This window comes from Coregonus lavaretus, assembly GCF_964263955.1.
Source record: "Coregonus lavaretus genome assembly, contig: HAP1_SCAFFOLD_3083, whole genome shotgun sequence".
NCBI classification, from domain to species: domain Eukaryota; kingdom Metazoa; phylum Chordata; class Actinopteri; order Salmoniformes; family Salmonidae; genus Coregonus; species Coregonus lavaretus.
Window position 1 is genome coordinate 19040 of NW_028164295.1, and position 14678 is coordinate 33717.

Consider the following 14678-nt stretch of genomic DNA (forward strand, 5'->3'; position numbering starts at 1 on the left):
TTGTCCATGGTTCTGAAATACTAGGAAAGTCAATGGCCCTATCCAAACAACCGCTAGGCCTAGCCGCTGGAAAATTGTGTAGTTCAGAGACGATTTTATGGGTACAGTTCTGGGCCTAAATAATGACGTGGATCATGATGGTGAAACCACGTTCACTCCTTTTATTGCGGTTAGATTTTTATGCCAGTAGAGAGCAGACACCCCACTGTGTACTCATCCTTCCCTGCTGGATATACAATCAGACAGTCTGTGTCCATGGACATACTGCAGATTCACATTGACATCCCATACAAAATGGCCTTCAATTTGCTAGTAAACAACCCAAGTAATGTAATTAACTAGACTGCCCCAAACAAGAATCCTCTGTAGTCCCTCATTTGGGTTAATGCATTGATGAATGCATTCATAGGACTGACCAAATCACAATGAAAAAGGGGCTTACTAATGGTATTATCATGAAACCTAAAAAATCATGTTTATATTTATTGATTTAGAGCTCCCGTTTCATGGAGACTGAGCCCGCAAGGCAGAAATTAAAAAGGGATTGAAGACTCACTGTAATCCATGTGGGGTTTGTGGTGCTCTCTGTCCATGAGCTACATTTACATGAAGGCCTTGGACTGTGAATCTACTGTGTGGCTGTGCAGTGTGCACGCTATCTCCATTAGCATTAGTATAAATATGCCATCAGACAGTAGTCAAGTTAGATATGCCACAGTTTGCAAATAATTTAAACTGAAAGGGCTGGTTTCCCAGACACATATCCTAAACCTAGTCTTGGATTGAAAAACACTTTAATGGAGATTTTCCATTGAGTCCAGGAGTAGGCCTAGGCTTAATCTGGGTCCTAAATGGACTAAATAGTATCTTCGTCATGGTTGTTAGTTTGGTCATTGTTGAGTTGTGGTGGCATATGGGTATTCTGGGGATGGATTTATTTATTTGGTTACAATTCTAAATCAACTAGTATGGTATCTTAATGACTTTAAACACCAGTGGGCGTTAGTGCTGAGCAATTCACCAACATTTCGGTTATTTTGGGGGCTTTTAAACAACTAATTGACTGATGTTGGTTCAATTATTTGAATTCCATTTTGTTCTTTTTTTCTGTGAGCTCGATGTGCAGTTTCTGTAGAGATAAATCAGATCAAGTCTGAACTGTGCGATGTAGTAGGGAGTTGTAGTTTCCAACAGGCCAATATTCTACATACTAGGGGGTTGTAGTTTCCAACAGGCCAATATTCTACATACTAGGGGGTTGTAGTTTCCAACAGGCCAATATTCTACATACTAGGGGGTTGTAGTTTCCAACAGGCCAATATTCTACATACTAGGGGGTTGTAGTTTCCAACAGGCCAATATTCTACATACTAGGGGGTTGTAGTTTCCAACAGGCCAATATTCTACATACTAGGGGGTTGTAGTTTCCAACAGGCCAATATTCTACATACTAGGGGGTTGTAGTTTCCAACAGGCCAATATTCTACATACTAGGGGGTTGTAGTTTCCAACAGGCCAATATTCTACATACGCTTAACATAAATATAAACGCAACATGGAAAGTGTTGGTCCCATCTTTCATGAGCTAAAATAAAAGATCCCAGAAATGTTCCATACGCACACAAAAAACGTATTTCTCAATTTTTGTGCAGAAATGTGTTTACATCCCTGTTAATGAGCATTTCTCCTCCAAGATAATCCATCTACCTGACAGGTGTGGCATATCAAGAAGCTGATTAAACAGCATGATCATTACACAAGTGCACCTTGTGCTGGGGACAATAAAAGGCCACTCTAAAATGTGCAGTTTTGTCACAACACAATGCCATAGATGCCTTAAGTTTTGAGGGAGCATGCAATTGGCATGCTCACTGCAGGAATGTCCACCAGAGATGTTGCCAGAGAATTGAAAAGGGAGAAATGCTCACTAACTGGGATGTAAACAAATATCTGCACAAAACTTGAGAGAAATTAGCTTTTTGTGTGTATGGAACATTTCTGGGATCTTTTATTTCAGCTCATGAAACATGGGACCAACACTTTACATTTTGCATTTATATTTTCAGTGTAATTTCCTCGATTTTCAAGAATATTTGTATTATAATTATTTTTAAACCCCTTCCCCAATAATCAATCAATCAATCAAATTGTATTTATAAAGCCCTTTTTACATCATCAGATGTCACAAAGTGCTATACAGAAACCCAGCCTAAAACCCCAAACGGCAAGCAATGCAGATGTAGAAGCACGGTGGCTCGGAAAAACTCCCTAGAAAGGCAGAAACCTAGGAAGAAACCTAGAGAGGAACCAGGCTCTGAGGGGTGGCCAGTCCCCTTCTGGCTGTGCCGGGTGGAGATTATAACAGTACATGCCCATTAAGGCCAGATTTTTCTCCAAGGTGTTAAAACGTCAAATAATAATCACAGTGGTTGTAGAGGTTGCAACAGGTCAGTACATCATTAGTAAATGTTACTTGGCTTTTCATAGCTGGGCATTTAGAGGTTGAAATAGCAGGTGCGGTAGAGAGAGAGAGAGAGAGAGAGAGAGAGAGAGAGAGAGTTGAAAACAGCAGGTCTGGGACAAGGTAGCACGTCCGGTGAACAGGTCAGGGTTCCATAGCCGCAGGCAGAAGAGTGGAAACTGGAGCAGCAGCACGACCAGGTGGACTGGGGACAGCAAGGAGTCATCAGGCCAGGTAGTCCTGAGGCATGGTCCTAGGACTCAGGTCCTCCGGGAGGGGAGGGAGAGAGAGAGAGAATTAGAGGGAGCATACTTAAATTCACACAGGACACCGGATAAGACAGGAGAATAACACCAGATATAACAGACTGACACGAGATAATTATCAAAGTCCTTGTAGTGATTTTCAAGGTGGTACCAATGACAAACAATTGTGGACAGACATTATACTACTTTGCATTTATTGATCTATACAATATATGAAATACTTTTCACTTTCTAGCATTTCAAATCATAGATATCTCTAAATCCCCAATCACTACAACTCTACACATCACTACTGGGACAATCCAATTTGCTTACCATAAATACTTTAATGGATAAACAAAGTTTTGCAGTATAAAGGACTTGCATTATGTTTTTCTGAATAAAATAGATCAATATACACTATCGGTCAAAAGTTTTAGAACACCTACTCATTCAAGGGTATTTCTTTTTGACTATTTTCTACATTGTATAATAATAGTGAAGGAATCATGTAGTAACCAAAAAAGTGTTAAACAAATCAAAATATATTTTATATTTGAGATTCTTCAAATAGCCACCCTTTGCCTTGATGACAGCTTTGCACACTTGGCATTCTCTCAACCAGCTTCATGAGGTAGTCACCTGGAATACATTTCAATTAACAGGTGTGCCTTCTTAAAAGTTAATTTGTGGAATTTCTTAATGCGTTTGAGCCAATCAGTTGTGTTGTGACAAGGTAGGGGGGGTATACAGAAGATAGTCCTATTTGGTAAAAGACCAAGTCCATATTAGGGCAAGAACAGCTCAAATAAGCAAAGAGAAACGACAGTCCATCATTACTTTGAAAGGTTCTTCAAGTGCAGTCGCAAAAACCATCAAGCGCTATGATGAAACTGGCTCTCATGAGGACCGCCACAGGAATAGAAGACCCAGAGTTCATTAGAGTTACCAGCCTCAGAAATTGCAGCCCAAATAAATGCTTCACAGAGTTCAAGTAACAAACACATCTCAACATCAACTGTTCAGAGGAGACTGTGTGAATCAGGCCTTCATGGTCGAATTGCTGCAAAGAAACCACTACTAAAGGACACCAATAATAATGAGAGACTTGCTTGGGCCAAGAAACACGAGCAATGGACATTAGACCGGTGGAAATGTGTCCTTTGGTCTGGAGTCCAAATTGGAGATTTTTGGTTCCAACCACCGTGTCTTTGTGAGACGCGGTGTGGGTGAACGGATGATCTCCGCATGTGTATTTCCCACCGTAAAGCATGGAGGAGGTGGTGTTATGGTGTGGGGGTGCTTTGCTGGTGACACTGTCTGTGATTTATTTAGAATTCAAGGCACACTTAACCAGCATGGCTACCACAGCATTCTGCAGCGATACACCATCCCATCTGGTTTGGGCTTAGTGGGACTGTCATTTGTTTTTCAACAGGACAATGACCCAACACACCTCCAGGCTGTGTAAGGGCTATTTTACCAAGAAGGAGAGTGATGAAGTGCTGCATCAGATGACCTGGCCTCCACAATCCCCGACCTCAACCAAATTGAGATGATTTGGGATGAGTCGGACAGCAGAGTGAAGGAAAAGTGCTCAGCATATGTGGGAACTCCTTCAAGAGTGTTGGAAAAGCATTCCAGGTGAAGCTGGTTGAGAGAATGCCAAGATTATGCAAAGCTGTCATCAAGGCAAAGGGTGGCTATTTGAAGAATCTCAGATCTAAAATATTTTTTGATTTGTTTAACACTTTTTTGTTTACTACATGATTCCATATGTGTTATTTCATGGTTTTGATGTCTTCACTGTTATTCTACAGTGTAGAAAATAGTAAATATAAAGAAAAACCCTTGAATGTGTTGGTGTGTTCTAAAACTTTTGACTGGTAGTGTAGCTCTAAGTATTTGCATTGAAAATGCACTGAGTGTACAAAACACTCTTTCCATGACAGACTGACCAGGTGAAAGTTATGAAGCCTTACTCATGTCACTTGTTAAATCCACTTCAATCAGTGTAGATGAAGGGGAGGAGACAGGTTAAAGAAGGACAATTGATATATGGATTATGTATGTGTGCCATTCAGAGGGTGAATGGGCAAGACCAAATATCGAAGTGCCTTTGAACGGGGGGCACTTATGGTAGTGGGTGCTAGGCGCACCAGTTTAAGTGTGTCAAGAACTGCAACGCTGCTGGGTTTTTCACACTGAGCAGTTTCCCGTGTGTCTCAAGAATGGTCCACCACCCAAAGGACATCCAGCCAACTTGACCAAACTATGGGAAGCATTGGATTCAACATGGGCCAGCATCCCTGTGGAACGCTTTCGACACCTTGTAGAGTCCATGCCCTGACGATTTGAGGCTGTTCTGAGGGAAAAAGGGGGTGCAACTCAATATTAGGAACATGTTCCTAATGTTTTGTACATTCAGTGTATATTGTATGTTGGCCTAAGACTGCAGGAAAAATCCCACATAAAAATCCCACATTTTTTTTAAGGGTCAGGGTGCAACTTTATGCTTTTGATTCCACACTTTCAATAGCTCTGCCTCCGTCACACTTACTGAGGATAAATAACAAAACAGAAAAAGGGTCAGGAAGGATGAAGGACAAACAATGGAAATAACTGTGACATTGTAATGCTGTAGTCTTTGACGCAGAGCAGGCCTCAATGGAAAAAGTAATACATTACCGTACAATTATTTCTAAGCCACAAAGCAAGTTGGAGTACAGGTAAGGACAGGACACTTGAAAGGTTAGACTGTAGTAGTTGCCATTTCTTAATGATGAATATGTTATTTGCATTCTGAAAGGTAAGGAAAACAATCAGAATGTTGAATTCTGACATCAGACTCTCGACAAGCAAATTTGCATTGAGTATATCTCTCTCTCTTTTAGTCGCCTTGGATAAAAGCATTCACCAGATGACTACATTATTACTTGATTAGACTAAGAAAGCATTTCATGTTGTAGTGCTTTGACGAGGCTCCTCTAACAGGGTCCTCTTCATTAGGGCACACCTTAGCAAAACATTTTTGCAACAGGAAAAGAAAACAAATGTTTCTTATTGGACAATTTCAGGTGTCCCCTCCCTGTTTCAGTCTGTTTTCTTCCGTCCGGGTACCTAATGAATACGACCCAGCACCAGTCTGCTACTGTAGCCCTGACCCTGTCTTCTATGAGTCACATGCTGTGTTCTGCCATGGCTTTTAGTGCAGGTGAAATGAGGCGAAGGCTGATTTTCTATTAGTCTGGTTGAACAACTTTGGTAGTACAGTGCTGCTAATGCAGCTGGACAAGCGCATCAGACCACATATCCTCTCTCATTCACTGACTGGCACATATAGGCTACTGCACAGCCTACTCTCTCATTCACTGACTGGCACATATAGGCTACTGCACAGCCTACTCTCTCATTCACTGACTGGCACATATAGGCTACTGCACAGCCTACTCTCTCATTCACTGACTGGCACATATAGGCTACTGCACAGCCTACTCTCTCATTCACTGACTGGCACATATAGGCTACTGCACAGCCTACTCTCTCATTCACTGACTGGCACATATAGGCTACTGCACAGCCTACTCTCTCATTCACTGACTGGCACATATAGGCTACTGCACAGCCTACTCTCTCATTCACTGACTGGCACATATAGGCTACTGCACAGCCTACTCTCTCATTCACTGCAGGTGCAAGCGGACATCAGATTTCAGTAGAAAACATCAGCAAACATCTCTGCATCTACAAATACATGTATTAATACTAAACAGCAAGGGCACTGAGCATGTAGACAGTTACCTGGAGGTAAAATGATAATCCCGACACAGACAGATCAGGAAAAAAGGACAATTGTGAACTTTTCTATATGTGGAAGCACAAACACACACACACACACACACACACACACACGCTTGCCTCTGTATTCAGCATGCTGAAGGTCTCATCCTATTATCCCTCTGAAAGGGAGAGAACAAATGGAGCCAGCACCACACACACACAGGTCAACACAGTTCAAGGCCAGACTATTACATTAAACATCAATGTGCATGCCAGATCCTGTGTTTTGTGTTAGGTAACAAACTGTTTATCACTTGTTTGTAATGAAATGAGCAGAGGACCCCCAGTACTGGGTCCAGTCCAGTGAATGGTGTTATTCTGCACCTGGGTGTTACAGAGAAAAGTGCATAAATAAAGCACTTCTAGTCAATGATAGGCTCAAGGTTCCTGCTACCTACAGAATGGCCTTTGCTGAGAGACAGAAGCCCCGTTTATACCTGGTTCTAACATGCGTCCTTTGTCCTGATCTTGTCCACATTCGGATTGTGGCCACATTTTTAGACGTGTAGACAATTAAAATACGCATTTTGATCTGATTGTGATCTTCCTGACCACCTCCGGAGGTAGTCAGGCATGCATTGTGTCTGGATACCTTACAAGTGTACACGGATCTGGACAGTGAAACCATTTCAATCATCATTGTGCTGTCCTCTAAAATCAATGACAGGTGGTGCTACTGACTTATGGCATTAATATGCGTCTTAAAATAAATATTATTTTGAAAGAATCAGTCAAATAATTTGCATACGACCTCCCGGGTGGCGCAGCGGTCTAAGGCACTGCATCGCAGTGCTTGAGGCGTCACTACAGACCGATCCCGGGCTGTGTCGCAGCCGGCCGTGACCGAGAGACTCATGAGGCGGTGCACAATTGGCCCAGCGTCGTCCGAGTTAGGGGAGGGTTTGGCCGGCCAGGATGTCCTTGTCCCATCGCGCTCTAGCGACTCCTGTGGCGGGCCGGGCGCATGCATGCTGACACGGTCGCCAAGTGTACGGTGTTTCCTCCGACACATTGTTGCGGCTGGCTTCCGGGTTAAGCGAGCAGTGTGTCAAGAAGCAGTGCGGCTTGGCAGGGTCATGTTTCGGAGGACGCTTGGCTCTCGACCTTCGCCTCTCCCGAGTCCGTACGGGAGTTGCAGCGATGGGACAAGACTGTAACTACCAATTGGATATCACGAAATTGGGGCGAAAAATGGATAAATAATAATAAAAATAATTTGCATACAGGGAGAGACCAGGAAATGAGATCACAATGTGGATAAAATACACATTTTAATACCATGTGTAGATGCATTTCTGAATATGTGGGCATATAATCCGAATGTGGACTAGATCAAGACACAGGATGCATGGCAGCGGCAGGTATAAACCAGGCTAGAGAAAGAGATAGGTAGAGTTGCAAAATAATCCCTTGTTCCCAGTTGGAGGATTCCCGGAATCAGGAGGAAATCCGGAATCTTCCAACTAGGATTTCTGGAAATCCGGGGAAATTTAAGGAAAGTTGCAGTAATTTTGCAACTAGAGAGAGGCCACAGAGGCCTTGAGACAGATAAGGAAGACTTTTCCTGGAAAACAAAAGCATCTGTAGCCATAAGGCTCAGACTGTACAGTTTGGGAAGATTTCAGGATAGATTTGTTACATTGAAGACACAAAGATGGACACGGACACAGCTACACTACATGACCAAAAGGTATGTGGACACCTGCTCGTCGAACATCTCATTCCAAAATCATGGGCATTAATATGGAGTTGGTCTCCTGGCATCCGCCAAACCCAGATTTGTCCGTTGGACTACCAGATGGTGAAGCATGATTCATCACTCCAGAGAACGTGTTTCCACTGCTCCAGAGTCCAATGGCAGTGAGGTTTACACCACTCCAGCTGACGTTTGGTTTTGTGCATGGTGATCTTAGGCTTGTATGCAGCTGCTCGGCCATGGAAACCCATTTCATGAAACTCCCGATGAACAGTTCTTATGCTGACGTTGCTTCCAGGGGCATTTTGGAACTCGGTAGTGAATGTTGCAACCGAGGACAGACGATCTTTACACGTACGCGCTTCAGCACTCGCTGGTTCCATTCTGTGAGCTTGTGTGGCCTACCACTTCGCGGCTGAGCCGTTGTTGCTCCTAGACGTTTCCACTTCACAATAACAGCACTTACAGTTGACCGGGGCAGCTCTAGCAGGGCCAAAATTTGATGAACTAACTTGTTGGAAAGGTGGCAACCTATGACAGTGCCACGTTGAAAGTCACTGAGCTCTTCAGTAAGGCCATTCTACTGCCAATGTTTGTCTATGGAGTTTGCATGTCTGTGTGCTCAATTTTATACACCTGACAGCAACAGGTGTGGCTGAAATAGCCGAATCTACTAATTTGAAGGGGTGTCCACATACCTTTGTGTATATATAGTGTATATGTCTATGAACAATGCTGCTAGTGTTCAGGTTAACACTTCATTTGGAGCACTGTTAATAATAATAATAATAATATGCCATTTAGCAGACGCTTTTATCCAAAGCGACTTACAGTCATGCGTGCATAATTTTTTTTATTTTTATGTATGGGTGGTCCCGGGGATCGAACCCACTACCTTGGCGTTACAAGCGCCGTGCTCTACCAGCTGAGCTACAGAGGACCACATTGCAATATATGTCACAACACATCTAAATATGTGTCATAACAGTGTTATGACAATGTTATGACAGATTATGACACATTATGTCAGCTGTTATGACATGGTTATGACCGTGTTATAAGTTGTTATGGCGCTATGCTTCAAATAAAGTGTTACCTGTGTTACCTGCCAGTGTGTCTGTAAAACCAAAGATGGTACATATTCAAGGACAACTAGTAGCATCTACATTTACATTTTAGTCATTTAGCAGACGCTCTTATCCAGAGCGACTTACAGTTAGTGAAACCATTTTTTTTTTTAAATACTGGACCCCCGTGGGAATCGAACCCACAACCCTGGCGTTGCAAACGCCATGCTCTATCAACTGAGCTACATCCCTGCCGGCCATTCCCTCCCCTACCCTGGACGACGCTGGGCCAATTGTGCGCCGCCCATGAGTCTCCCGGTCGCAGCCGGCTGCGACAGAGCCTGGATTCGAACCAGGATCTCTAGTGGCACAGTTAGCACTGCGATGCAGTGCCTTAGACCACTGCACCACTCAGGACTCCATCTACAAGGCAATGGCATACAATGCATGTAGTTTGAGTAACACAGTGACATCGGCAACCATTTTTGTCAACAGTTTAGTCTCTGGGATGAATCGATAAATTTTCTTCTGATCACTCAAGGTCACCTTTTGAGTCTGTGGCGCACGGCAGCTCCACCCTAACATCCATCCTTCATTCAGAGAAAAAAAGTTCCAGCAATTGATCCCCAGTGCTGGGATGGCTGAAGGGCTGACAATCACTCATGCTATTACTCCACTTCTCAAACGTCTGCTCGCTCCATGGCAACACTATCAGACCCATAATTTGACCTTTTATGCAAACACGGCTCCAATCCCTCTACCTGTGAAGGCAACATAAACATGGCCTGTTCAGAGCGCCTCCATAAAAGGTGATGAAAGGCACATAAATTACAGCCGATGGGCCGTTTAATATTTTCCCAAACACGCTCAATTATAACTCTTCAGGACATAAATTAATATGTAAAAATTGTCTGTGCATGCTGCCGGTGTCCCTGTGGCGAAGGCCATTCCTATCAGTTTTACAAGGGAGGAAAGGTTTCTGGTAGTGACTGATGTTTTACCTCAGGAGGCTTGATTGCAGGGTGCTATCCAGACTTGGGTTCAAATACTATTTAAAATCTTTCAAATATTTTCAGATCATTTGCTTTAGTTTGCCCAGAGTGCCAGGTGGGCTGGGTTTGCACTTTTGGGAGTTGCCTATTAGTTCCATTGCAACAGGCAAGCTCAATAAAGTCCAGATAAAGTATTTGAAATGACTTCCAATAGTATTTGAACCCAGGTCTGATCTGTAAGCCTTTACTGAGTCCCTATGGCTGCGTTTTGAAATGTACCACACATATTAACTGCCAGGACGGGAGAAGATGCACGCATCAGATATGAGATTCTGAAAGAGAGAGGAAGAGTTGTGAATTATTTAGCTGGCCTTGACAATGCAGCGCCCCCATTGTGTTCTATCTCCCCCTGCTTAATTAACTGCAGTAGGTTTGATCTTGGAGCTGGATAATGGAAACATTCACAAGGACACTCTCGTGGCTGCTTTAACAGTCACTGCTTAGACTGTGTTGCTCCAAGGCTTTCTGCTTGTTATTAAATACGAAATCAGATTAAGGGTTCCAATCGGTTGATTTGTGTTCAAAATGTGTGTTCCTTTGCTAATAACCCGACGTTTCCATTTCTATAACTTCTGATTCCACAAAATACAAAGTATGAAAAAATATCTGAAAAGATAACTTATTAACCTTTTGCTGCAGTGGGCTAAATCAGGGTCACACAGAGTGATTCTTGGTAGTCTTAAAGAAATTGACTTTGAAACAAAACTATACACCTCACACACATGGTTATGGTCTTAAAAATAAGAAGACACCTGTCAGATATAGAGTTGAAATGTATTCCATTTTGAGTTTGCATCCCAATATTACACTTTATATACATCACAGAAGACTAAAATATAACAAAACTGTTTGACATAGAAACACTGGATTTTCATGTTTAAAAAAGAATAATCTTTATGAATTATGAAATTATGAAAAATATTAATAACATTCCACCCATGATACCAAAGAGGGCGCTTTTGGTCATTGACTACAGGAAAGGACTACCAGAGAAAAAAAGCCTTCAGAAAAACATCTGCCCAAGTAATGAAGCCAACAAATGAGTGTGTGTATTGGTACAGTAGGAAGAGGACCCAGTCTGTCAAAACTGTTGGAACAACATTCTCCATAATGAACAGTGGACAGCATGACCTTGTGTTCAGCACAGAGCATTGGTTCAGTTCTGAGAAAGAGAGGTAAGGGGTTGTGTGTGTGGTGGATAGCGTAGATGCGTTGGCAACTCACAGGCATGGATTTGACATTTCAGTGTCAGTAAGTAACAGGATGTACTTACTGTGCCCTGACAACAATGTCAGCAGAAGGAACAGGGACAGGGACACTGCATCACCATAGCTGGGCTTGTAAACTGTTATTTTGCACACATTTCTGAATGACCCAAAACTGATTTGTGATTCTATATCACTGTTTCATAACCCCGGTCCCCAGCCATTGCACATATTTCTTAAATTACAGTACTATTGTACAACACTATTACAACATTTCAACTTCCTCTAATCAGGGGGTGGATGTTCAGCTGAATCAGGTCTGCTACTGCTTGAATGGAACAAATATGTGCAATGTCAGAGGACCGCGTTGGGAAAACACAACAGGTATTTTCCTTCCTTTAATTTAATCTTATCTCCTTCTATCGTGACCTTTAACCTGGGCTGAAGTCCACTAGCTGCTTTATTATTGACCCGGTCAAGGCTGAGAGCTGGAGCTGTGGGCTAGAGGAGCTCTGCTACTGTTCAGTCTGCCTCTAGCCTTGAGCCCGGCCTTCCCTACTCATTTCCTATTCACACGGCCAGATGCTCAGGGAGAGAGAGGGAGAGAGGGAGGGAGAGAGAGACAGAGAGACAGAGAGAGAGACACACACAGAGAGAGAGAGACACACACAGAGAGAGAGAGAGAGAGTGAAAGAGAATGAAAGAGAGGTGCTTGAAATCAGTAACCAAGGCAAACTTAAAATAATATTTTCATTCGATTCAAGGTAACCATCAGAGACAAAGGAAACTGTAGTCCAACATTGTATAACTTGATTGGTATACTCTGGTCCGGCTTTATGAGTTCAAGCTCACATTGAGGTGCACATGATAATCACACACAAACCTCACTGAGAGAGGTGCACATGATAATCACACATCAAACAGCAACCAGCAAAATGTCGACACAACTGTCAACATTTCTATGAAGGCGCACTCCCACTCAATCTCAAGGACCCAATTTGAGAAAGAATAAAACCAAGCCAGTCCTAGCTAATGGCTACCGTGTAAAGTCCTAGCTAATGGCTGCTGTGTAAAGTCCTAGCTAATGGCTACCGTGTAAAGTCCTAGCTAATGGCTACTGTGTAAAGTCCTAGCTAATGGCTGCTGTGTAAAGTCCTAGCTAATGGCTACTGTGTAAAGTCCTAGCTAATGGCTGCTGTGTAAAGTCCTAGCTAATGGCTACTGTGTAAAGTCCTAGCTAATGGCTACTGTGTAAAGTCCTAGCTAATGGCTGCTGTGTAAAGTCCTAGCTAATGGCTACTGTGTAAAGTCCTAGCTAATGGCTGCTGTGTAAAGTCCTAGCTAATGGCTGCTGTGTAAAGTCCTAGCTAATGGCTACTGTGTAAAGTCCTAGCTAATGGCTGCTGTGTAAAGTCCTAGCTAATGGCTACTGTGTAAAGTCCTAGCTAATGGCTACTGTGTAAAGTCCTAGCTAATGGCTACTGTGTAAAGTCCTAGCTAATGGCTACCGTGTAAAGTCCTAGCTAATGGCTGCTGTGTAAAGTCCTAGCTAATGGCTACCGTGTGAAGTCCTAGCTAATGGCTGCTGTGTAAAGTCCTAGCTAATGGCTACCGTGTAAAGTCCTAGCTAATGGCTACCGTGTAAAGTCCTAGCTAATGGCTACTGTGTAAAGTCCTAGCTAATGGCTACTGTGTAAAGTCCTAGCTAATGGCTACTGTGTAAAGTCCTAGCAAAGGTGCAAGTCCTATGTGTTTATCCAGGGCTAACTCTAACTCAAGGGCCTCTGGTCTGCTTTACAGCTAGCTCATATCCATGGCAGACGGCCAGACTGCAGACCTTAATGACAAACCGTCTATTCTGATTTAAGCAGAAGCCGCCACTTGCTTCCCCACACACCTCATCAACCCTGGTGTCCATCCCTGCTACGGCAGACCCAGGATTCAAACCCGTAGGTCTCATCTTAAAGGCCCAGTGCAGTCAAAATTATGTTTTTCCTGTGTTTCGTATCATATTGTACATCAGCTGATGAAACTAAGACCGTAAAAGTGTGAGTTTCGGCTTGCCTGGTGACATCTCAGTTTTCCCCTCCCAACTCAGACCACTCCCAGACAATTCTTACTTGAGAAATCGTTTTTTTGTCCATTTTAATGGAAAACTATTACAGTAAGGTACTTAATTGTTACCCAGAAATAATTTGATATTGATATAAAAACAGCTGCATTGGGCCTTTAACATCCTCTTTCTCCTTTTTTAACCCCTGTTAAAAAGAGAAAGGATATGAAGCTGGGGAGTGGGGACACACGCTTGCACACGCACACACACACACACACACACACACACACACACACACACACACCACACACACACACACACACACACACACACACACACACACACACACACAAAGACAAGCAGTGTCAAATGAATGTCCTCCATCATACCTCTTTAACAGAAAGACTGATAGAAGGCCTTGAAAAAAAGCACCATTCAATTTGTAACTCTCCAACAGACAAGGCCACCCGTTATTACTCAAGTCAGATCGCCGTTGTCGAGGCAGTATCCATGGTAACAGTCAGTTCTTCACAACATACTTTCATGTATGTTCTCACAAAGAATTATCCAGGGTCACATAGGGAGTCATTTTGGGTGAAGAGTGGGTTCAGTTGAGTAGACCTACAGCTATTTCTTATGGTTCCTATCATAGTGCCACCTAATTTTGGATTGCATAAACAAACACTAAAACAATGAGGTAATCTGTTGTGGCTATTCTGTTTGCTCACATCATTACATCAGACTGATGAGGACGACGCTGGACTCAATCACTCTGATGTCATACTAGTCATGAGCTGGCCAATCAAGTATTACGATACAGTTCAGATAAACCACTATGCATCACAATGGATATTTAACAGCATACTAAACCCCGAGGAACAGCCTTGAAGTGAAAACCTGGGTTGTGATTAACTTTCATACAGAGAAAACCTTGTTAACTCCACTCCAAAATGTAGCCCTTTTCAAGGACCATCGATTCCTCACCATGAACAAGTGGCTCGCCGCTCCCAACTTCCTGCGGTTCTGAGGCTGAACACTTCCCCCTCCCTTACAGTAGCA